Source organism: Molossus molossus, unplaced genomic scaffold (assembly GCF_014108415.1).
Source record: "Molossus molossus isolate mMolMol1 unplaced genomic scaffold, mMolMol1.p scaffold_m16_p_14, whole genome shotgun sequence".
Lineage (NCBI taxonomy): Eukaryota > Metazoa > Chordata > Mammalia > Chiroptera > Molossidae > Molossus > Molossus molossus.
The window spans coordinates 88,007,641-88,031,142 of record NW_023425349.1 but is presented as its reverse complement, the minus strand read 5'-3'; the positions used below and the strand labels follow the sequence as shown (position 1 = coordinate 88,031,142).

Sequence of the window (23,502 nt, the reverse complement as noted above, 5' to 3'; positions counted from 1 at the left end):
TCAAATATATTTTCTAACCCTTGCTCATTTTCTTCTTCTTCGGGGACTCGTATGATGCGAATATTATTACGTTTTCAGTTGTCCCACAGTTCTCTTAGGCCGTCTTCCTGTTTTTTAATTGTTTTTTTCCTTTTGGTTTTCTGATTGGTTAATTTTTTCTACCCTATCTTCTAATTCACTGATCCAGTCCTCAGCTTCCTCTACTCTGCTGTTTAGTCCTTCCAATATGTTCTTTATTCCTGCTATGTTATTCTTTATTTCTTTTTGGTGGTTTTTAATTTTCAATTGGTTGATTTTTAATGTTTCTATGTCTTTACTCATGTTACTCATGTCCTTACACATGCTGTTGAGCTTCCTCAAGGTTCTGAATTCTAGCTCTGTTAACTTGCTTAACTGCAATTCATTTATTTCATCTTCAGTAGAGGTCTCTTTTTTTCATTTGGGATTTGTTTCTGTGTTTCACCATTTTGGCTATCACAGTGGGTTTTGGAGCCTGCCAATTTTTTTCTGTAGGTGTTGGTGTTCTGCTGTTTGTGGCTTCCTCTGCTGGGTTTGGATGAGCGAGGGAGGACCCACATTAAACACCACTGTCAAGTCTTGCTTTCCTGGGTAGAGTTGCAAGCCAATAAAAGGTTCAGTTATCTTATAGCTTTTTGCCTGGAGGCTATTAGTCATGGTTACATGAAGAACCTTGTTTTCTGGGTTGAATGAAAAACTCTTTCAAGTGTTCAGTGTAAGGGATTTCCCGAGGGTGGGGCAGATGCTGGTTGTTAATGAGCCACAATTTGCATTTCAATGGCCCACAGGGATGGGTTGAATCTCCGAGGGAGTGGCCGCCGCCTCTCCCCAGAGCCCTGGGAAGAAGTAAGATGGCCACAGTTTTGTGTGGTTGCAACTCAGCAAAAGCTCTGAGCGCCCTCCAAATCTTGAGTGTCCCCACACTGTTCCAGTCCAGTCTGCCCTCCCTCTGCCGGAGCCCAAGGTGAGTGGCTGTGGCTATTTCAGCGCTCTGACCCAGGTCTGTGCTGTGGAGCCACTTGGGAGTGTAACCCCAAGGGCACTGCTGTCCCTGGGCTCCCAGCCCCCCTCTCGCACCTTCACCATTTTACCAGGATCGAGTCAGGTCCCTGGTTATGTGGTCCTCATAAGCTGCTTTTCTGTCGCTTTTTCCCAACAATTTGTCTTTATTTTAGTTATAATTCCAGTTTAGTCCTGGGAGATGGTCTGTGTAGCTTCCATTCACTCTGCCACCATTTTGGAATTCCTGACTTACCTTTATTTTAAATGAAACATAACATTTTTTGTAGCATATCACCAAGATAATGTAATTCTTATTATTCTCTTTGACAAATGAATGATTTTGGACAGCTCACGAGGCCTGCTGCCAGGTGTCAGCACCAATGTCTTGGATGTTCATTCCAAGTGCCTCCAACTGTTCTTGGATCTAATGACTGTCTCTTTCATCAAGTGTCTTTCTCATGCTTTCCCTGAATGAGTGCTTGGTAGTTAACTTTCCAGTGAATTTGAATGTCTCCAGAAGGTTTTAATTTCTTTCATATTGCATTAATATCTTAGTTAAGTGATTTACACTCTATTTTGTAACATTCTGTCAAATGATAGACAGTCAGATAATTATTTAAAGAAAAAAGGGACTTGATTGACAACAGCCTTTTCAACAGCAATGTGTGGAAATCAGTGGGGTCATATTTTAAAGACGTGAAAAGAAACACTTTTTAAGCCTTAGATTATCTAAAGCTTTTAAACACGAAGACACAGAAAAAGATGTTACCAGAAAATAAGGCCTCAACATTTTATTTCACATCAATCTGTTTGAAAATATTTCTAGAGGAAATACTCCAGTAGGAAGAAAAGTAAACCTATGAACGTGCTATTAGTTTCGTGGAAAAAAAATGTTTGCTAATACTCTTTATTGTATCCTAAAATGTAGATGAAAGTGTAGCATATTCAAATAACCCAGAATCAGAGCTCCAGAAAATATACCCTTGGAAAAAGGGCTGTGGAGATGGAGAAGCAGAAGCAGAGGAGGTGAGAGCAGGCAGGAGGTCTTGTGGGTTTGCTGAGATGATACTAACATTGACACACACAAGAAAGTGAAGAGGACATTAACATAATTAATCACATAAAATCATTACAATGTAAAAATTTTCCAAATTCTACATAAACAAAAAGAACATTTGATCTATAAAGTGGAAGATGCAAAAGGAGGGGAAAAAGAAACAACGAAGTATGGAAAATTAAAGTATAAACCAAGATGGCAGAAATGAATTATAATAGAACAATATTAAATGAATCAAGGTAAACATTGTCAGATAAGATTTTTTAAAATACATTTTTTTAAATGTTGACGAATTTTTTTCTTAAATAGAGAAAAAGAGAGAATCGTTGATGAGACAGAAACACCAATCAGCTGCCTCCTGTACGCCACCTACTGGGGATCAAGCCCACAACCTGAGCATTGCCCTAACTGGGAATTGAACCAGCAACCTTTTGGCGCATGGGATGACACTCAATCCACTGAGCCAGATCAGCCAGGCAGAATGTTATAAAACTAAACAAAACATATTTAAAAGCTATAGAGGGCAAATATGACCTAAGCCCAAATTTTGACAAAAGATTGAATTCAAGGTAAGAAAGGCACAAAGGAGGAAAAGACTGCAGACAATACAAGCAATAGTAGATACAGAAAATGTGTTTGTGAAGGTGCTCATTCATGACAATACAGCCAAATAAACTCAAATGCCCTTGTTCCCATAAAGCTGAATAAAAATATTAGACCAGCAAGCAGGGGACATGTGTTATTTTTCAGTGCACCTGGAGTGTTCAGTGTCCATGTGAATCCCTCAGTCCTTATGACTGCTGCTGAAGGGATGCAGAAGGTCCCATGGGGAAGTGTGAATGGTGCTCAGAGCTCTCTATGTGGTTCAGGCTGGACGTGAGTCTCCAGAGGTCTGGAGAGGAGGGCATGGAAAGACAAGGCACACTCAGGAAAGAGAATATGTACACAACACACTAGCGATATCTGAAGAGGCTTCTTAACACCTAAAACAGCCCAGGCTTTGACCCCTTCTCTCACCCTCCACCCTACAAACCTTAAGGGTCAGTAACCTTAGCTCACCCTCACCCATTCCTGGTCTCTGGGTGTAGCACACATGCATATGTCTGAATGGTTGTGTTCTGTCCCCAGATTTATATGTTGAAATCCTAGCTCCTAAAGATAATAGGCGGTAGAGCCATTGAGTGGTCCTTATAAGCCCTTGTTAATGGGATTGGCATCATGAAAGAGGCTCCAGAGAGATCCCTAGCCTCTCCCCACCATGTGAGGACACAGCAAGAAGGCTCTAGCTATGAACCAGGAAAAGGGCCTTTACCAGAAGGTGACCTGAAGCCTTGACCTTTGGCTTCCCAGCCTCTAGAACTTGAGAAATAAATTTCTATTGTAGTCAATCTACCCAATCTATAGTATTTTGTTCAATCTATAGTATTTTGTTCTATCAGCCATAATGGACTAAGACAACATGTTCCAAAATTTATGTGGAGCCTGGCTGGTGTGGCTCAGTGGACTGAGCATCATTTCATGGACTGAGATGTCCGGGTTTAATTCCCAGTCAGGGCACATACCTGGGTTGCTGGCTTGATCCCCAGTAGGGGGCGTGCAGGAGGCAGCTGATTGAGGTTTCTCTTACATATTGATGTTTCTATCTGTCTCTCCCTTCCTCTCTCTAAAAAATCAATGAAAACATTTTTATTTTATTTTATTTTTTTATTGATTAATTTTTGTTACAGATGATTCTCCTTTTTTCCCCCACTGATTCTCCCCCCCCTCCCCTCCCTGCCCCTTCCCCAGATTGTTGTCCATGTCCACTGTTCATGCATACATGCGTATAAGTTCTGTGGTTCATCCCTCCCTCACCTCCCCACTCCTTAGGGGATTGTCAGTCTGTACCCCGCTTCCGCGTCTCTGGGACTACCCCATTCCTCAAACTGTTATGTTCATTATATTCCACAAATAAGTGAGATCATATGAAACTTGTCTTTCTCTGTTTGGCTTGTTTCACTTAGGATGATACTTTCCAGATCCCTCCATGTAGTCTCAAAGGATAAGAGATCTTTCTTTCTTACCGCTGCGTAGTACTCCATTGTGTATATGTACCACAGCTTTTTGATCCCTTCGTCTACTGATGGGCACTTGGGCTGTTTCCAGATCTTAGCGATTGTAAATAGTGCTGCTACAAAGATGGGGGTACATATATTCTTTCTCATTGGTGTTTTATGCTTCTTAGGGTATATTCCTAGAAGTGGGATCACTGGGTCAAATGGAAGATCAATTTTTAATTTTTTGAGGTAACACCATATTGTTTTCCATGGTGGCTGCACCAGTCTGCATTCCCACCAGCAGTGTACTAGAGTCCCCTTTTCTCCACACCCTCGCCAACACTTGTTGTTTGATGATTTGTTGATGGCGGCCATTCTGACAGGTGTGAGGTGATACCTCATTGTTGTTTTGATTTGCATCTCTCTGATGATTAGTGATGATGAGCATTTCTTCATATGTTTCTTAGCCATTTGTATGTCCTGTTTGGAGAGGTGTCTATTTAGTTCCTCTGCCCATTTTTTAATTGGATTCTTTGTCTTCCTTTTGTGGAATTGTATGAGCACTCTATATGTATTGGAAATTAACCCCTTATCTGATATGTCATTGGCAATTATGCTCTCCCGTACAGTGGGTAGCCTTTCCGTTTTGATGATTGTATCTTTCGCTGTGCAGAAGCTTTTGAGTTTGATGTAGTCCCATGTGTTCATTTTCTCCTTTGTTTCTATTGCCTTAGGTGATGTGTCAGTAAAAATTCTGCTGCGTATGATGTCTGAGATTTTGTTGCCCACAGTCTCCTCTAGGATTTTTATGGATTCATGAGTTATATAATAAAAACATTTTTAAAATCTTGTTTTTTTAAACAAGTTTAAAGACTGGGTCAAAACAATGTTTGAAGAAAATTGTAAATACTGTTGTGGCGCAAGAGAACTGAGAGACCACCAGAGCCAAATTAAAGCAACATAGAGAACAAAGTCAGCCAGCGACTGATCCCGAGTTCTCGGAGATCAGCCCCGACTTTCAGCTACATTTTTATTTTATAGGGGGCTTGTTACAAATTTCTGCAACTGACAGTTCTTGTTGGGCTTGGGGGAGAGCAAGCAAGCAATAGAGAAGCGGAGGCAGTTGGTGATAAGCGTGAGGGAACGGAGGTGGCAGGGACCTGAGGTGGGAGGGAACTGCATCAGCACACATCTATGGTCAGGGTTGTCCTGCTATTCACTCTATTTTCTAAGTTCTAAAAAATAACAAATCGCTTAGAGGACACATTCACTTAGAGGAGTACAAGGCCAGCTGGTACTTCCTCAGTTTGCCTCTGAAAGCTCCACAGTCGGCCTTTCATTGATTTAATCAGAGCGAGGTGATGTGAGCAGGCAGCACAAATACAAAATTAAGGATTTTTGGATTTGAAAATCCTGGTTTGTATACGTCACAAAAATCTTTGTGCAGTTTAAACTTTACTGATTCCAGATTAATGCTAAAATTTTTATAAAGTTATTATTTAAACTTTATAAAAGAATTACATATAATTTTTTTATACTTAGATTACTAAATTTTGAATAATAAATTACTTAGACTTTTTGTGTGTAGATCTGATTGAAAATGTGACAAAACAAACACTACTCAAAATTCACAAAATAAGTAGGTGTAAAGTTCTGTGCCTGGATTTATACAAGACAAAGACATTATGTGGGGAAGCTGGAGTTGAGCACAAAGGAAATAGAGTAAAAATCCCTGGGAAATAGCCAAAATTTCAGGATCAACTTCAGATTTTCAAGGTTTATCAAACTGGCGGGCCTCAAGTCAAGATCTCTCAGGGACAAAGGGAGCTGGGTGACATCTGGGTTTCAGATGAAATTAATAGAAAATTGACTAAGGTCTCTCTGGCAGGACGAGAGAAGAGCTGGAAGGAGGGATCAAGAAGGCCCAGAGGGGGACAGGGATATGGGGGCTGGATGGTGGGGGATGGGGGACCTCCTCTTCTGATTTTCCCCCACCCCTCAGGAACCTTTGTGAGGAGGCCACAGCTCTGTGATGCGGGCCTGGGTTTCTACCCCCCAAGTGAGCTCCCAGTGCTGTTCCCTGAGGGCAGCACTGTGGTTCAGAGGATGGAGGACCCTCCCTTTTCTCTGAAAATCGTTATTTCTACCTGGCAGAGTGCCATACCTCCCTGGGTGACTGACACCATCTTGTCATCGTGTGTGGAGTGGTGCTCTTCCTCGTCCTCCTCCCCTGGTTGGACAGTGCCCCATCCTCTCCACCACCTAGGAGACATGGGCACATCAGGAAGGTAAGGAGCCCTTGGCCCGGACCCAACAGAGATCATCTTTCTTCTATTCTTATTTCCACTTTTCTGAATCACCTAGACAGAGACCTTAGTTGGTAAAGAATAAAATGACTATTCTCAGGAAAGAATAGAACTCCATCCTTCTAGGAACAAGCCAGGCAGGGCAGGGGCTAGAGTGGGCATGAAGACTTCTATCCACAGATCTAGACCAGGAGTCCAGTGTGGGGGAGGGCTCCAGGGCACAGCCCCCAATGCAGTAACCAGTGGCCAAGGACTGGATGCTAAGAGCTGGATCTCTGTGGGGGACAGGCCCAGAGCCCTGGTTCATCAGCTGCCTTCCCACAGCAGGTGTCTCAGAGGAGCCTCCCCTCTGTGGGGCAGATGGAGGGCAGTGGGGAGCCCCTGAGAGCACCTGAGCAGAGGTGGGGATGGAGTTGTGGCCTCAGGAAGCAGAGTCCCACCTGAGGGAGCTCCCATGGGCTGTAGTTCTGAGCATGTGTGTGTCTCTTGAGCAGAACAGTGACGGAAGCAATCAATGTTGGGTCTCACATAGAAAATTATTTTTTGCATTCTTCAAAGAAGAAAAATAAAAATATTTTACCTACTTTAAAAATACATAAAAAGCCAGCTTTTAAATCAAGATGGTTTTATTTTGATCATGGAATAGTCTCTGTACCATGAATTTCTTAATATTTTTGGAGAAGACAAAATAAAGCTAAGAATCCACAGAATGTTTTAGCATTAAAGAAACTTTGATACTAAAAAAATAAGTAAAAGAGGAAACACCAGAGAGCCCCATTAGTAAAGGCAGAAAGTCACGTTGAGCAAGAACATGAGCATCTGCCACTTGTCTAGAGAGGGAGTGAGGAGGGGGGTCCCAGTACCTCATTTTCTCCTGTCTCTCAGCGTCCAGTGGAGCCGAGGTGGACGAGCAGCTGCAGGAAGAAGAGTAGAGCTTTGAGAGGTGAGCCTCTGCCCCTCGGCCCTCGCCGGAGAGTTTGCCTCCATCTGCCTGCCTGAGGGCCCAGGGCCAGATCCGGAGGGTGGCGGCAGCAGAGATGTCTCTCCGGAAGCAGAGCCCTGGGGTCTGTGCTGGGAAGGAGGTCAAACGCAGACACCCCCCAGATTCCGTGCAGGGATGAAGCCTCCAGGGCCTGGAAGTGGGTGTTTCCCCAGCAGGGGTGCCCCAGCAGGGATATTTGGGGTGTCCTAGCAGGGACATTTGGGGTGTCCCAGAAGAGATGTTTGGGCTGTCAGGGACCAATACTGCCCAACTGAGAACTGGGACCTTGGGTCCAATTGCGGGCACATTGTGTCCCTGCACTCAGGTTCCTCTGAGGTGCCTGTCCCTTCCCCACAGGGACGTTGGGAGGCCCTAGAGGTAGTGGATGTGGAAGCTCTGTGAATGACAAGGTGCGACCTGTCACAAGCCTTGTCATTTCTGCCAGCAGTCATGGGGCCGTGACCCTGATGCTTGAGCTCCTGAGTCCTCTCCCAGGTGTCTCCCCTGAAGGGCCATTGCACTCAGCCTCCTGTAGGACCCTCAGCCCTGCTCCACCATGTGACCCATCTCCTCTTTCCAGCCTGCAAAGGGTGCCTGCAGGACCTGGATGAGGTTCGGGGCCTGATTACTCTTCTTGGAAGGTACGAAATCATCCTCTTCTCTCCTGGGTCCTTACCCTCTTGAATCTGTGATGTGACCCCAGGCCTACAGGCCGCCTTGGACTGACCGGGGAGAAGGGCTATGGGGACGGGGTGTGGCGATGGCCCTGGGGTGGGGGACAGCAGGAGCACTGGGAAGTCAATCTCGGGCCATGGAGGACCTGGGCCCAGGTGCCCACCCTGGCCTGCCTCCTGCTCCTGGCTGCAGCCTGTGCTCCATCCCTGCAGCCACCTGGGGAGGCCCCCTGACCAGCGCGGCTTTCGTCAGCTCTCCTGTCGAGACCCCCCCGGTGAGGTGTGCAGAGCAGCACCCGAGGGAGCCGCCCTGCCCTGCGGGGAGCCTGTGGGAGATGCTGCTCCTGCCACGTCCCCGTCGGCTTCCCCAGCTCCTCTGAGTGAGTGCTAACTACCTCTGGCCTCCACCTTGTCTCCAGGCCAGACAGTCTCCTCAGTTTCCCGTCGTCCACAGGCATCCCTGAGTGCTTCTCAGCCACCAGGGCCCTTTCTTCCCCTGGACAGCCTGTTGTCCCCCACCACCTGCCCTCTCCATACCCCCCATATCCCTCTGACTCAGAGGCCCACCCTTCACCTCCAACAGCCTCCTCTGTCCCCCCACCACCAGACACCACTCTGACTTTTCCCTGGTGGGACTCAAGGCACTGCCACTGGGCACCGTCCCATATAGCTCATCCCACACACCCCTCGGTTGGCTTCTCCCACCCCCGCCATCTCAGGTCTCAGGCAATTAACTGTTCAATTTCATCCCTGTCCTTGTGGCAGGCAATTGCTAAAGTCTTGTACCTTTCAGCCTCCTCACAGTGCAAGTCCCAGCAAGAGCACCCATCCCACCATCCACCAGAGGCCTCGCTCCAGGAAGACCCCACAGACCAACAGGCAAAGTCTAGGACCCTCTCTTTGCTCAGCTCTGATGAGCAGAATCTTCTGGAAATACAAGTCACAAGGAAAACCAACGTAAATATTTTGAAAGAAAATGAAAAAGATGCATTATATCCAGAGCAAATGAATCCAAATTTCCACCTGAATTCTTTGGAGAATACGTGGAAATCACTGGGTGCTGAGCAGGACACCACAACCCCCCAGCCCTTCGGGAACATGAAGGATAAACAAGAACAACCGCCTAATCCTCAGCAGCTCTCTAACCAGCTTTTTTGGGGTCTCCCCTCTCTACACAGTGAATCCCTGGTGGCCACTGCCTCGATCCCCAAGAATTCTTTTGCACTGCAGTCTCTCTCTTTCTCATTCAATAGATTCTTGAATGACTGCCCAACTCAACTGCAGGCTAAAATATCTCCACTGATTTCCCATTCGCAGCCCAAGGGTCACTTGGAGTTCCCGCCTCAACCCTTGTTTCCATCCATGCTTCAATTCCAGCCCCCACCTGTGGCCCAGGTGCAGACCCGGGGCCGTCTCCAGTCCTCTCCACCAGCCCTGCCACCTTCTTACCCACCGAAGATTAGGGCCTTTGGAGTATCTTGCCCAATACACCAAAATAAGCCACAACCTTGGATCCCAAGGAAAATTCAACATCCAGAAAGGCCCTTGTTGCAGAAGCAACTGGCAAGTGGGTGGGATTCATCCTCTGCAGTCAGAAGATCTCAGGAAGTCTTCAGTCCCTTCACTTCCAACTGCCCCAAGGACAGCATCCTTCCTGAGAATTTTCCGATCAGTCCCAAGTGCCAGGAGCAACAGGAGCATCACCTCCAAAAGTGGCCTATGCGACACGGCTGGGAGCTGCCCCCCAAGATCCGAGAACCTCGGGAACTAAGGCAACATCAGAGTGAAGTTCCAGGGACATGTCAGGCAACGGGCAAGCATGGGCCCTCCCAGCCCTCTTCATGCACAGCTGGAAGCAGCAAGGATGCACAGAAGGCGGGGCCCCCGCTCAGCCAGGGTCCAGGGAAGGCCCCAGGACATCTCCCCAGGGGCTCAGAAAGCTCCCTAGTGGGGCTTCAGAGGGTAGGCTCTGGGGAGTCAGAAAGTGACTTGGCGCTTTCCAGGAGTGACTCTGGAAGTGAGTTACCGAGGAACTTAGACAGACATCTAGAAAACGCCCAAAAAGGCCATGTGGGCTGCAGGCTGGGGCAGGGGAGCCGGAATCTGACCCCTGTGGGTGTGCATCGGCCCTGGCTTGCTGTGGGCCACTCTTCTGCCAACGCTGACACTCACGTGGAAACCAGAAACCTGGGAACAATAGAAGGTGGGGAACCCTGCGTGAACACCTGCCGCGGGGTGTCCTTTCTCCCCAGGGACAGTCGAAGGGAGCTGGAAGCACATCTTACAAAGTTTTCAGTGCGGCACAGGTGGGGCCTGCCCCTCAAGCTCCTCAAGGCCACGAACCTCTTTAAGGTCAAAAAGGCTGCAGCCTCGCCTGGTCTGCAGCTCGCCTTTGTCCCTTCATCCACCTGTGCATCGGGGGCCTACTCGGTCGTCAAGTCTGATGGGTCCCTGGGAAAACCTCCTCCGGCCTGTCCTGGAGAGAAAGTGAACACTGAAGAGTCAGTTCCTACCCTGGCGAGGCCTCTCCTGGCCCGCTCACCTGTGTGTGAGGACACGCAGAGTGCTCTGGCGGGGACCCCATCTGGTGATGACCATGGGTCTTCAACAGCCTCTCTGACTAGATGGGAGGGCAGACCACCTTCTCAGTCTCTTGCTCTCACCCGGCAGAGTAGGACTGTAGAGTGGGTCGAGAAGGGCAGCCTAGGTCCCAGTCCAAGTTCAGCAATGGCCCGGAATGAGCCAAGAGGAAAAAGGTGGGGTGGGGCCTCACAAGGCTCCCCCCATAGGGTAACAGTGCTGGACATGAACTTAGGATCCCAGTCTTCGAGGACCAAAGAGGCCAGGGAGACAGTGGAGGCCAGTTCGTCTCCTGCTCTTCAACCAGAGTTGGGAACCAATGTTCTAGCGGAGTCTGAAGACATGAATGCACACATGAGGAGTTTAGAAGCTGCAGGGACCAGTGAAAGCTCCCTGTTCCCTCGAATGTCTGTTCTCCACAATCCAGGAAAGCCGTGCCTCAACAAAGAGGATTTTAATGAATTTAAGTCCAAAGGGAAGGTACCGTTTAAGAACCAGCCTCAAGACTGTCCCATGCACATGCCCCTTGCAGCAGGCAACCTGGCTTCTCAGGTACCCCAGGGCCACAGCCAGAGAGTGCCCACTGCACCCGGGCCAGCTTCCCATGTGTTGTGTGGCCTTTCAGGGTCACGAAGGAGCAGCCTAGGGAAGCAGGAACCCAGGATCTCACATGGTCAGGACACTTGGAAGAAGCAGATAAAAATGATTGCCCCTTTCTACAAGGTAGAAGAGTGCAGAAGGCCCAACCCGAGAGAGCACGCAGAAGGGCCTGAAAAACTGGGGACCTCTCAAGCCACAGGAATGAGCCCCTCGGCCAAGGCTGAGGGAACAGGAGACGCTGTTGGGCCAGAGAAGAGTCAGGGTTTTCCAGAAAGTGTCTTCAGGCAAAGAATGAGGCTCTTTTGTCAGTGGATTTCTCCCCATAAGGAAATCAGTGGTGAGGATGCTCTGCAGAAATACAAGCCCAAACCAGCCAGTGCCCAGAGCCAAGGACCAGGCAGATGCAGATCAGTCATGGACAGCAAGATCCCCGCGGCTCAGACGGTCATGGCGGCTGTGGGACACATTCTAGAGGAGAGAATGGCCGTTCACCATGGACTTCATTCCACAAAGTTAAATGAGCAGGAACACAAAGCTCCTGTGTATGGGTGTTGTAGGTACCACAGGCTTCCCTTCAACCCAGAGAAAGGGAGCATGATGAGTCATTCCTCCTGCAGTCACCAGGCCAATCCCCCCACCCAGAGTGGTTCCAGCAGGGATAAGCAAGTCAGACAGAGAGAGTCCTTAACAGGTGTCAAAGTCAAAGATGAGCTATCTGGCCTGAGTTGCCTCCCACCCCTGCCCCGCAAGAAAACTATGTCTTCAGTCCGTCCCTGGCAGTATGGGCCAAAGATGCCAGGTACCCCAGGCCACCATCTGCGCTGCCCGAGGCACTATCTTTCTCGAAGAGGTGTCTTGCCTGGTTACCTGTAAACATGTCTCCAGGAAAAAACGTAGTCCATTTTCTCATGGCTATTACTCAGTATTTCACATTCAAAATATTTAATGTTCCTCAATATACGTTTTTTGCTTCCCCTAAGAGGTCGGTGCACTGGCTTCTGTCTGGTGGCTCCATGGGCACTTTGGCTTCTAACTGGGCACAGAGGGAAGGGCGGAGAGGGAAGCTGACCATGGCTCTGCCAGCACAGCCATCCCCCGTCCCTTCATGGCACCTTCTGTTTCCACAGTCCTGTCATTAAACACACAAAAAAACTAAAACAAAATGAGAAAAACCATGAAGACCCTATCCCGGATCTGGTTCTACCATCTTTCTCCTGTTTTCCCTGTACTTTGAACTTTGTGAAGCTGTGGTGGGGACAGCTTCCCGGGGCCATCACAGGGCTGGACGCTGCTACCCAGGCTCCAGGAAGTGTCGGAGCCCAGCGGATGGAGGCTCAGTGGGGAGGGGAGTGGAAGCTGCTGGGCACAGAGTTCAGAAACGAGAGACATGTTGCCCCTGGATCCTTGGTGGGAAATAGATAACATCTGCCCCTAAGGCCTCTTCTCTCCCTGATGAAGGCTGGGGTGGAGGTGGCCCTATGGACCCCTCGTAGCTGAGCCTGGATAAAGTGTACAGCTCCCCTCCCCCCACCGCCCTTCCCACACTTGGAGCCCGTGAGGAAGGCGCCTCCGCTCTGAGTGTGTGAGTGGGAGCGTCGGGGTCTAAAGAGGGCGGTGTCCCCTTCGCCCCGTGGCTGAGAGGGCATGGCCACGGTCACCTGCTTCCTCTGTTAATCCTGGAGAAGGGGCTCTGCCGAATGGAGCGGGCGTGACTGTGGTGACCACCCGACAGCCGGGCACCGTGAGCCTCAGATGGAACGTGGGTGAAGAACCGACCGGTTTGGATCCATGGAAGAAGAGAGTGGCAGAGAGCTCCTAAATGTGCAGTGACGGAGGGGGAGAAACGACATCCCCACGCCATCCACAGGCCTGGGAGTGGGGGAAGGGCTGCACCCCAGGTCTTCACCCTCTCCAGCTCCAAGGCCACAGACCCTAAGAAGCCATCTCTAGGGCCACATGTGAAAATGAAACAGATCAGGGAGGGTCAGTGTCTTCACAATAGTTAATAAGCTCACACATCCTCACCTCCTGAATTCTAGAAAGGATGATGACAGGTGGAAGAGCCAGGACGAGGGAATGCAGGACGTCACACCCAGTATGGTGACCTTTACATACCCACACGGCCTGGGAACTGCTCCATGGGAGATATGGGGACTTGAAAGGCTGAGAGACGGGCCCACCATCCCGGAGGAAGTCTTACCTGGCACTAGTCCTGCTCCCCAGAGCCAGGCACAAGAGGCCGTTGGACAGGATTTGTCACACAGATCGGTGGACGTGGCCTGCCAGAATGGGGGGTGCAGCCAGGAGGGGTCCCTCGGTGCCCTGCTCCTAGTGCAGCCCTCCTCCCCGCCCCCACCACACAGCAAGCAGGAAGACGGCAGTGTCTCCAGAGTGACTGTGAGGGTGGGTGCAGCATGACAGCTCAGCCAGGACCTGCGGGAGGTGAGAGCCTGGGCAGAGAGGGCCTCGGGCCTCAGGAGCTCAGGACCTGGACCTGGCTGCTGCTGGGTGCTCTCAGGCACAGAGGGGTGAGTTTTTGGAGGGGGCGGGGCTGAACACAGATCCCATGTTCCTGTCAGAATCACCACAGACTGACAGGGACACTGAGGAAATGAGACAGGAAGGAGCAAGTCCCTCTGCCCTGCTGATGCCACTCAGTCTTCCATGAGGTACAGGAAGGTCAATTATGGAGAGACCCACACAGGGGCCTCACACAGAGACACCTCCCAGCATAAAGAGAGAGTCCTTGCAGATCTTTTCACAGAGACCACTCTCACAGAGATGACACACAGAGACATCCCCCAGCAGAAAGACACAGATCTCAGAGACACCTCCCAACAGAGACCTCTCACCAGCGATATCACAGAGATACTCTCCACAGAGAAACCTCCCAACAGAGACAACAAAGACCTCACAGACACTCCCAGCAGAGGCAACATAGAGAGACCTCACAGAGACACCTCCCAACAGAGACCTCTCAGAGGTGACACAGAGACCTCAGAGACACCTCCTAACAGGGACTTCCCACACAAAGATGACTCGAAGACACTCTCCACAGAGACACAACTCACAGAGACCTCACAGAGCTATCTCCCAACAGACACGTCTCACAGGCACCTTCCACAAAGACATCAAACTAAAACCCCACCCACATTTCACAGAGACTTCCTCCCAAGCATCTCTCTAACACAGATCTCACCCAGAGACAATACACAGAGACCACATGTGGCCTCACAGACACCTCCCAGAAACCTCACAGAGAGACTTCGTCTAGAGACAGGACACAGTGACGTCCCACTGCCTCACAGAGACCTGGCACAGAGACCTCACACCCATTCTTCGGGATCCTGAGCATCACCCATTGGAAAGTCCTTCCTGGAAATATAAAACCATTAGCGAACTAGCAGCACCAAAGAGGAGTCAGCTGTGCCTCCTGAGATCTTCGAGCCACTAGACGTTGTCAGTATGACACTCAGTGGGGTGTCTGCTTGGGAATATTTGTTCTTTTGTAGTATCATCGCCTCTGAACACAAAATTGCAAATTCCGTGTGTAGATTTGTCAATCAACAGTTCCACAGGTTTTCATTAGCTGAAGAATCACACATTTTTAAACACTCAGTGTCTGATGGGATAATATATCTTTTGTCCAATTTAGTTATTGTCCAGCCAGATGATTTTGTTGGGGACAAGACCTGAACATTATGTGGCTTGTTTCCTTTGGGACATCATACTGTTTGCAGTAAGTGGACTCTAGGAGTGAAATACACCAGGAAAGCATCCTCTGGACCACGCGCACCTCCAGGGGCCAGCTCACTAGCACAGCTTCTGCACATTAACAGCTTGCATCAGATTTGTGGTGGTTCTTTTATTTTTTAACAAACTAACATTCATGAGGATTTCTCACAAATACGTCAAATTCTGGCAATATTCTTACTATATTGTCTGGAAAAATTATACTTCTTAAGTATTTTATTCCTTAAAATGTAGTAATACCCTCAGATATTACTGTACATGTTCCAGAATTGACACAGTCCTAAAGCTCAGCTAACATATTTAAAAGGATGAGTCAGCCTTGGCCAGTTTTGCTCAGCAGTTAGAGCACTGGCCTGCAGTCCAGAGGAAAAAAAATGAGCCATTCTTTTTTAAAAAAATAATTCTATGAAATGCACAGTTTCTAAGATAGATAGCATCAATTTTGTATTAATTACAAAGCTAAAAAAGGACACATGCTTAAAATAGTTTTGAAATATTACAAAATATATCCCCTAGTCCATGCTGCGGGACTACAGCCTAAGGAAGGCACTGAGGAGGGGCAGCGTTGACATCTGATCGAAGGCAGTGCGCATTTCATCAGCCTTTGTGTGACAGTTACAAACAGTAAAAGGCCTCACATATTATATATCCAGCACTTTCCAAAAGGTGCATTCTGATGAGACTATGCATTTCTCACTGCTAATAAGCAACCTGTTGTCCTTGCCTTGGTAAAATCTTTTTAAATGACAATTGTCAAGTACGAGCCACTGGTGAAATCTCAGATTAGCCAGCAGGATGATGGCCTCTCAGACCTTTCTCTGTGAAGAGCAGGGCTGACACCAGGGCTCTGTTGGCCTATTCATTTCAACAAAATATAATCATTTTTCTGTTCTCCATAATTAATAAATGTATAACTATCAATTTTTCTATGCTATTCCCTTAAGTCATCAAATCATAAAATGATGGAATGTGGTCATGGCTATCATTGAGTATTCCATCGGATCATTTTTACAGTGTAACATATGCTGGTTACATTTATTCATCAGAACAAAATGGGTCAATTAGAGGAAAGTTCATGGAGGAAAATTTCTTTTTCAACTTGATTATTCTAATGGGGTTGAGATAACTAATTATTCTTTCATCATTGAAATTAAAGTTGCTAAGGGTGGGCAGAAAGTGTGGAAACATGGAAAATGCCCATAGGTAGTTTGTTACTATGACATGTTGAATGGGGTGCTCTCCTCCAGGAATTCACAGTTCAATAAGCTGTGCAAAATTGCAGTGAACAATGTGCACTGAAACAACATTCCATCACTCATTGCATTTTCATCTCTCATACATTGCCGCAGACAATTTGTATGTCTAATTTTCATGGAATAAACTTGCTTCTTTACCTAAAAATGAGAAAACAGGAGGCTCAATCTACGAAAAAAAATATTACTGTGCTGATTGGTGTGGCTCAGGTAGTTGGAGCGTCATCCCTTACAACAAAAGGTCTCTATTCAATTCCCAGTCAGGGCACATAGTTTGGGTTCTGGCATATGGGAGGCAACCAATGATGTTCTCATATCATATCTCTCTCTCTCTCCTCTCTCCCATTTTCCCCTCTCTCTAAAAATCAATAAAAAAAAGTCCTCAGGTGGAGATTAAAAATAAATAATAAATGAAAAGATATTACTATTTCCAGACTCTATGGTCATCTGTATTTTATTTTTAATAAGATTCACCTAGTGTAAATTGTATAACCCTTTTTTAACATTTATATATTACCAGACAAAATGGATATCAAAACTTAAAGAAAATAAAAACATATTCCCTTTATTTAAAAAAAAAAATTATATCAACATTTTGCTGGAAATAAAGTAATTTCTAATCTAAAGATAAAAGACTTTACATAATATTTAAGATACATTACAAATTTGGATCTAAAATAATTTTTTATTTAAAATTGGTCTCACACTAATTTCAATAAACCAGGTACTGTACAACACAATGTGGAGGGAGGCAATCATGTGGTAATTTCTTTCTTTTTTTTTTTTTTTTTTACCTCTTACCTGAGGATGTTTATTACTTTTAGAGAGAAACATCAATCAGTTTCCTCTTATGCACCTGACTGAGGATGGAAACTGCAATCTATGTATGTGCCCTGAACAGGAATCAAACCCACAATTTTGGTGTATGGGAGGATGCTCCAACACACTGAGCCACCCAGCCAGGGCTACAATCCCTTTTTTATTTTTACTTTATTTTTTTTAGCAATTAATTTTTGTTACAGATGTTTCTTCTATTTCCCACACTGAAACCCTCATCCTGATCCCACCTCCCCTCCCCCAGCATTGTTGTTTATGTTCATTGGTTATGCATACATGCATATAAGTTCCGTGGTTTATCTCTTCCCTCCACTCCATCTCCCTCTTCTGAGGTTTGTCAGTCTGTACCCTACTTCTATGTCTCTGGGTCTATTTTGTTCATCAACTTGTTTTATTCATTATATTCCACAAATAAGTGAGATCGTATGATACTTGTCTTTCTCTGATTGGCTTGTTTCACTTAGGATAATCCTCTTCAGGTCACTCCAGGTCATGTCAAAGGATAAGAGATTTTTTTTTTCTTACAGCTGTGTAGTATTCCATTGATGTATATGGACCATGGCTTTTATATTCACTCATCTACTGGTGGACACTTGGGCTGTTTCCAGATCTTAGCGATTGTAAATAGTGCTGCTATGAACATAGAGGTACATATATTCTTTCTGATTGGTGTTTCAGGCTTCCTAGGGTATATTTGTAGAAGTGGGATCACTGGGTCAAATGGCAGTTCCATTCTTAATTTTTGAAGGAAACACCACATTGTTCTTCACAGTGGCTGCACCAGTCTGCATTCCCACCAACAGTGTACAAGAGTCCCCTTTTCTCCACCTCCTTACCAGCACTTGTTGTTTGAGAATTTGTTGTCAGCCATTCTGGAAGGTGTGAGGTCATTTAATTTGCATCTCTTTGGTAATTAGTGACATTGAGCATTTTGTTATGTGTCTCTTGGCCATTTGTATGTCCTGTTTGGAGGTGTCTATTTAGGTCCTCTGCCCACTTTTTAATTGGATTCTTTGTCTTCCTTTTGTTGAGTTGTATGAATACTCTATATATTTAGAAAATTAACCCCTTATCTGATGTATTATTGACAATTATGCTCTCCCATATAGTGGGTTCCCTTTCCATTTTGATGCTTATTTCTTTTGCTGTGCAGAAGCTTTTTAGGTTGATGTAGTCCCATATGTTCATTTTTTCCTTTGCTTCTCTTGCTTTACGCATTACATCAGTAAAAATTCTTCTGCGTGTGATGTCTGAAATTTTGTTGCCTACATTTTCTTCTATAATTTATGGGTTCACAAGTCATGTTTATGTCTTTCATTCATTTTGAGTTTATTCTTGTGTATAGTGTAAGTTGGTGATCTAGTTTCTTTCTTTCTTTTTTTTTTTTTTTTATGTAGCTGTCCAATTTTCCCAATACCATTTATTAAAGAGGCTGTCTTTACTCCACTCTATGCTCTTGCCAACTTTGTCAAATATTAATTGAGCATAATATCCTAGGTCAATCTTTGAGTTCTCTGTTCTCTTCCATTGATCTATATGCCTTTTCTCATGCTAGTACCAGGCTGTTTTGATTACAGTGGCTTTGTAGTATAATCTGATAGACACTATTGTGATCCCTCCTACTTTGTTCTTCTTTTTCAAGATTGCTGTGGCTATTCAGGGCCTTTTTTGGTTGCATATAAACTTTTGGAGAATTTCTTCTAGTTCTGTGATATATGTCATTGGTATTTTGATGGGGTTTGCATTGAATATATGGATTGCTTTGGATAGTATGAACATTTTAATGATGTTAATTCTTCCAATCAATGAACAAGGTATATGCTTCCACTTTTTCATATCTTCCTCTATTTCTTTATCAGTGTCCTGTAGTTTCCTGTGAATAGTTCCTTTACTTCTTTGGTTAAATTTATTCCTCCATATCTTAATTTTTATGCTGCAATGGTAAATGGAATTGCTGATTTAGTTTCTCTTTCTGTGAGTTTACTGTTTTTGTATAAGAATGCCACTGATTTCTTGACATTAGTTTTGTATTCTGCTATTTTTCCAAATTTATTTTTTAAATCTAGTAGATTTTTTTATTGAGTCTTTAGGGTTTTCTATGTACAGCATCATGTCATCTGCAAATAATGACAGTTTCATTTCCTCCTTTCCAATTTGGATCCTATTTATTTTTTCTTCATGTCTAATTGCTGTAGCTAAGACTTCCTGTACTATGTTAAATAAGAGCGGTGAAAGTATGCAGCCCTGTCTTGTTTTTGTTCTTAAGGGAAAATGCTTTTAGTTTTTGCCCATTGAGTATGATGTTGGCTGTAGGTTTTTCACATATGGCCTTTATTATGTCAAGATATGATCCACCAAAAAATGGCGGCAGAGTGAATGGAAGCTACACAGGCCATCTCCCAGGACCAAATTGGAATTACAACTAAAATAAAGACAAATCATTGGGGAAAAGCAACAGAAAAGCAGCTTGCAAGGACCATATAACCAGGGACACTGAATCAATCCTGGTAGGATTGAGGAAGTATGAGAGGGGGGCTGGAATCTCAGGGACAGCAGTGGTCTCAGCTATGAGCAGCACCCTCGGAATAAACTATTATACACCAAGGATGCACTCACAGAAAGAGAAACTAAGAAACCAATTCCATTTACCATTGCTGCAAAAAAATTAAGATACCTAGGAATAAACTTAACCAAAAAAATAAAGGACCTAATCACATAAAACTACAGGTCATTGAAAAAAGAAATAGAGGAAGATATAAAAAAGTGGAAGCACATACCCTGTTCATGGATTGGGAGAATTAACATCATTAAAATGTCCAGATTACCCAAAGCAATCTATAGATTCAATGCAATGTCCATCAAAATACCAACCACATACTTCACCGAATTAGAACAAGTACTTCTAGAGTTTATATGGAACCAAAGAAGACCTCGAAGAGCCACAGCAATCTTGAAAAGGAAGAACAAAGTTGGATGGATCACATTACCAGATTTCAGGTTATACTACAAAGCCACCGTAATCAAAACAGCCTGGTACTGGCACAAGAACAGGCATATAGACCAGTGGAACAGAACAGAGAACCCAGAAATGGACCCAAGGCAATATGCTCAATTAATATTTGACAAAGTTGGCAAGAGCATACAGTGGAGTAAGGAGAGCCTCTTTAATAAATGGTGCTGGGAAGGTGATGGATGGGTCTAACATGTAGTTTGATGCTAACCTATTTAAAGAATGAGGGAGGCTTGCCCAAAAATGGCATTGATGACAGTAATGAGGAAGGATAGGAAGTGTATCACCAGAAAGCATAAGACTTAAATCAATGCATTTCTATGATGCTGAAGGAATAATGAAAAGTGGCACCAGGGGATTGAAGCAGTTTTCAACACTAACCCACCACCTGAGAATGAGCAGCTAGAGAACAGCTCTCAGGGAGGAATCACATTTCAGCTGAGATTAAGGAAGAAGAAAGAATATATTATGAAGTGGCTGAAATATAGGGGAGATTATTTACCAGGAGTTCTAGAGACTATAGTAGAACAGGGAGCAGTTACAGATTGGGATAGGAAGAAGCAGAGAGCAAACCTTTCTTCATACATACCCACAAATATGGATGAAACTCACCCTCCCAAAAATAAGGAATCAAAAAAAGTTATCTCTCCCTAAGCCAAACTCCATTTAAATAAAATTATATATATATATATATATATATATATATATATATATATATATATATATATATAATCTTGCACAATTATCAGTGTTGCCTAACCAACTATATTTTATCCCAACCGAGATTTATGGTAATCTAGATTACCAGGAGGAAAATGGGGGGAGAAAAGGTTTGCAAGAGTAGACTTTTGTAAGTTTTTAGTGTTGTAACAGGATAAAGAACAGAAAATGTTTGGGTGATTATGTGCCAAGCGGAAGCCAGAGTGATCTTAGAAAAAGTCTATTCGTCCTTACCAGGTGAGGGCAACACAGTACCATTATCCTAATATAAAAAGGATCATTCCATGTATCTATTCATTTGAAAAAGGATACAGGTTAATCAGATTGGATCAAAAAGGTTTTAAGATTTATGCAGACATTTCCAAAACCTTTCTTTCACCACAAAGATGCCTTGGTAACATTTATGTTAAGACAAAGACCTAAATAATTTAGGCAAATTCCATACCATCCATAAAGCACACAAGCCTAGCCTCTAGAAAGCTTATTGTTTTTTAGGCATTCGCTTCCCTTTCAATATAGAGGAGAAGGAAATGATCAAAGCCACTGTCCACGTACTTGGGTATTCTGGGAGAGTAAGTCCTGGTCATAGATCTCAAAGAGATAACCTTTCATTATGCTCCACTTTAAAAGGCAGTAGGCAAAGCTTTAAAAGTGCTGCTGGCTCCAGCGCTGGACATTTCTCTGAGCCTCAGCCAGAAGCGCAGGAACCGAGCCAGCATGACCCAGTGCCACGTGCCGTTCTCGCTCTTGCAGAGCCCTATCTGGGACCCTTTCCACGACTGGTTACCCAAGCCACAGATGCCTCTTCCAGCAGGCCTTCAGAAGGCGGTGGATGCCTGGCGAATGGTCCCAGTGTTTCTGCCACAGCGGCTGGCTGGGCTACGTGAGCCCACTCACCATGGCCACCGTGGAGAGCACCCTAAAGATGACCACGCCCGCCTACAGCCGTGCTCAGTGGACAACTCAGCAACGGTGTCTCGGAGATCCAGCACAAAGCCGACTGCACCTGGGCGACTGTCCCTGAATGTCAGCCACTTTGCCCTCCAGGAGTTGATGGTCCAGACCAAGGACGGCGTGGTGGAAATCACCAGCAAGCACGAAGAGAAGGGATGAACATGGTTACATTTCCCGGTGCTTCACTTAAAAATACACGCTCCCCCTCGTGTGGACCCCACCCTGGTGTCTTTTTCCCTGTCCCCTGAGGGCACGCTCATGGTGGAGGCCCCAATGCCAAACCAGCGAGCCAGCCAGTCAGCAAAGATTACCATCCCTGTCACCTTCAAGGCTGGTGCCCAGCTTGGGGGCCCAGAAGCTGGGCAGTCCAAGCAGCCTGGAGCCAAGTAAAGGGTTTAGCCCTGCTTCAAAACCCCCAATAGCAATTGCTGAACATCCCAGCCTGTCAACCTGTATGCTCTTTTGATACGTTTATGTTCTGTTTTTCTCAAATAAAGTTCAAAGCAATAAAATAAATAAATAAGCAAAATGAAAATAAAAAAAATAAAAATAAATGGTGCTGGGAAAATTGAACAGCTACATGCAGAAAAATTAAACTAGACCATCAACTTACACCATACACAAGAATAAACTCAAAATGGATGAAAGACTTAAATGTGAGCCATGAATCCATAAAAATCCTAGAAGAAACTGTAGGCAACAAAATTTCAGACATCATACGCAGCAGAATTTTCACTGCCACATCACCTAAGGCAATAGAAACAAAGGAGAAAATGAACACATGGAACTACATTAAATTCAAAAGCTTCTGCACAGCGAAAGATACAATCATAAGAACGGAAAGGTTACCCACTGTATGGGAGAGCATAATTGCCAATGATATATCAGATAAGGGGTTAGTTTCCATATATATAGAGTGCTCATACAACTTCACTAAAGGAAGACAGAGAACCCAATTAAAAAATGGGCAGAGGAACTAAATAGACACCTCTCCAAACAGGACATACAAATGGCTAAGAGACATATGAAGAAATGCTCATCATCACTAATCATCAGAGAGATGTAATTTAAAACAACAATGAGGTATCACCTCACTCCTGTCAGAATGGCTGCCATCAACAAATCATCAAACAACAAGTGTTGGTGAGGGTGTGGAGAAAAGGGGACTCTAGTACACTGCTGGTGGGAATGCAGACTGGTGCAGCCACTATGGAAAACAATATGGTGTTACCTCAAAAAATTAAAAATTGAACTTCCATTTGACCCAGTGATCCCACTTCTAAGAATATACCCTAGGAAGCCTGAAACACCAATGAGAAAGAATATATGTACCCCCATGTTTGTAGCGGCAGTATTTACAATAGCTAAGATCTGAAAACAGCCCAAGTGTCCATCAGTAGACGAATGGATAAAAAAGCTGTGGTACATATACACAGTGGAGTACTACACAGCTGTAAGAAAGAAAGATCTCTTATCCTTTGAGACTACATGGAGGGACCTGGAAAGTATCATCCTAAATGAAACAAGCCAAATAGAGAAAGACAAGTATCATATGATCTCACTTATTTGTGGAATATAGTGAACATAACAGTCTGAGAAATGGGGTAGTCCCAGAGACGTGGAAGTGGGGTACAGACTGACAATCCCCAGAAGAGAGGGTGGTGGGGGAGAGATAAACCACAGAACTTATATGCATGTATGCATGAACAGTGGACATGGT

At 45.2% G+C, this 23,502-nt stretch overlaps 1 pseudogene; it reads left to right on the top strand.

Moving 5' to 3' along the window:
• Positions 1–21,545: 21,545 nt before the first annotated feature.
• LOC118630281 lies at positions 21,546–22,172 on the top strand (annotated as a pseudogene).
• The last annotated feature ends 1,330 nt before the right edge of the window (positions 22,173–23,502 follow it).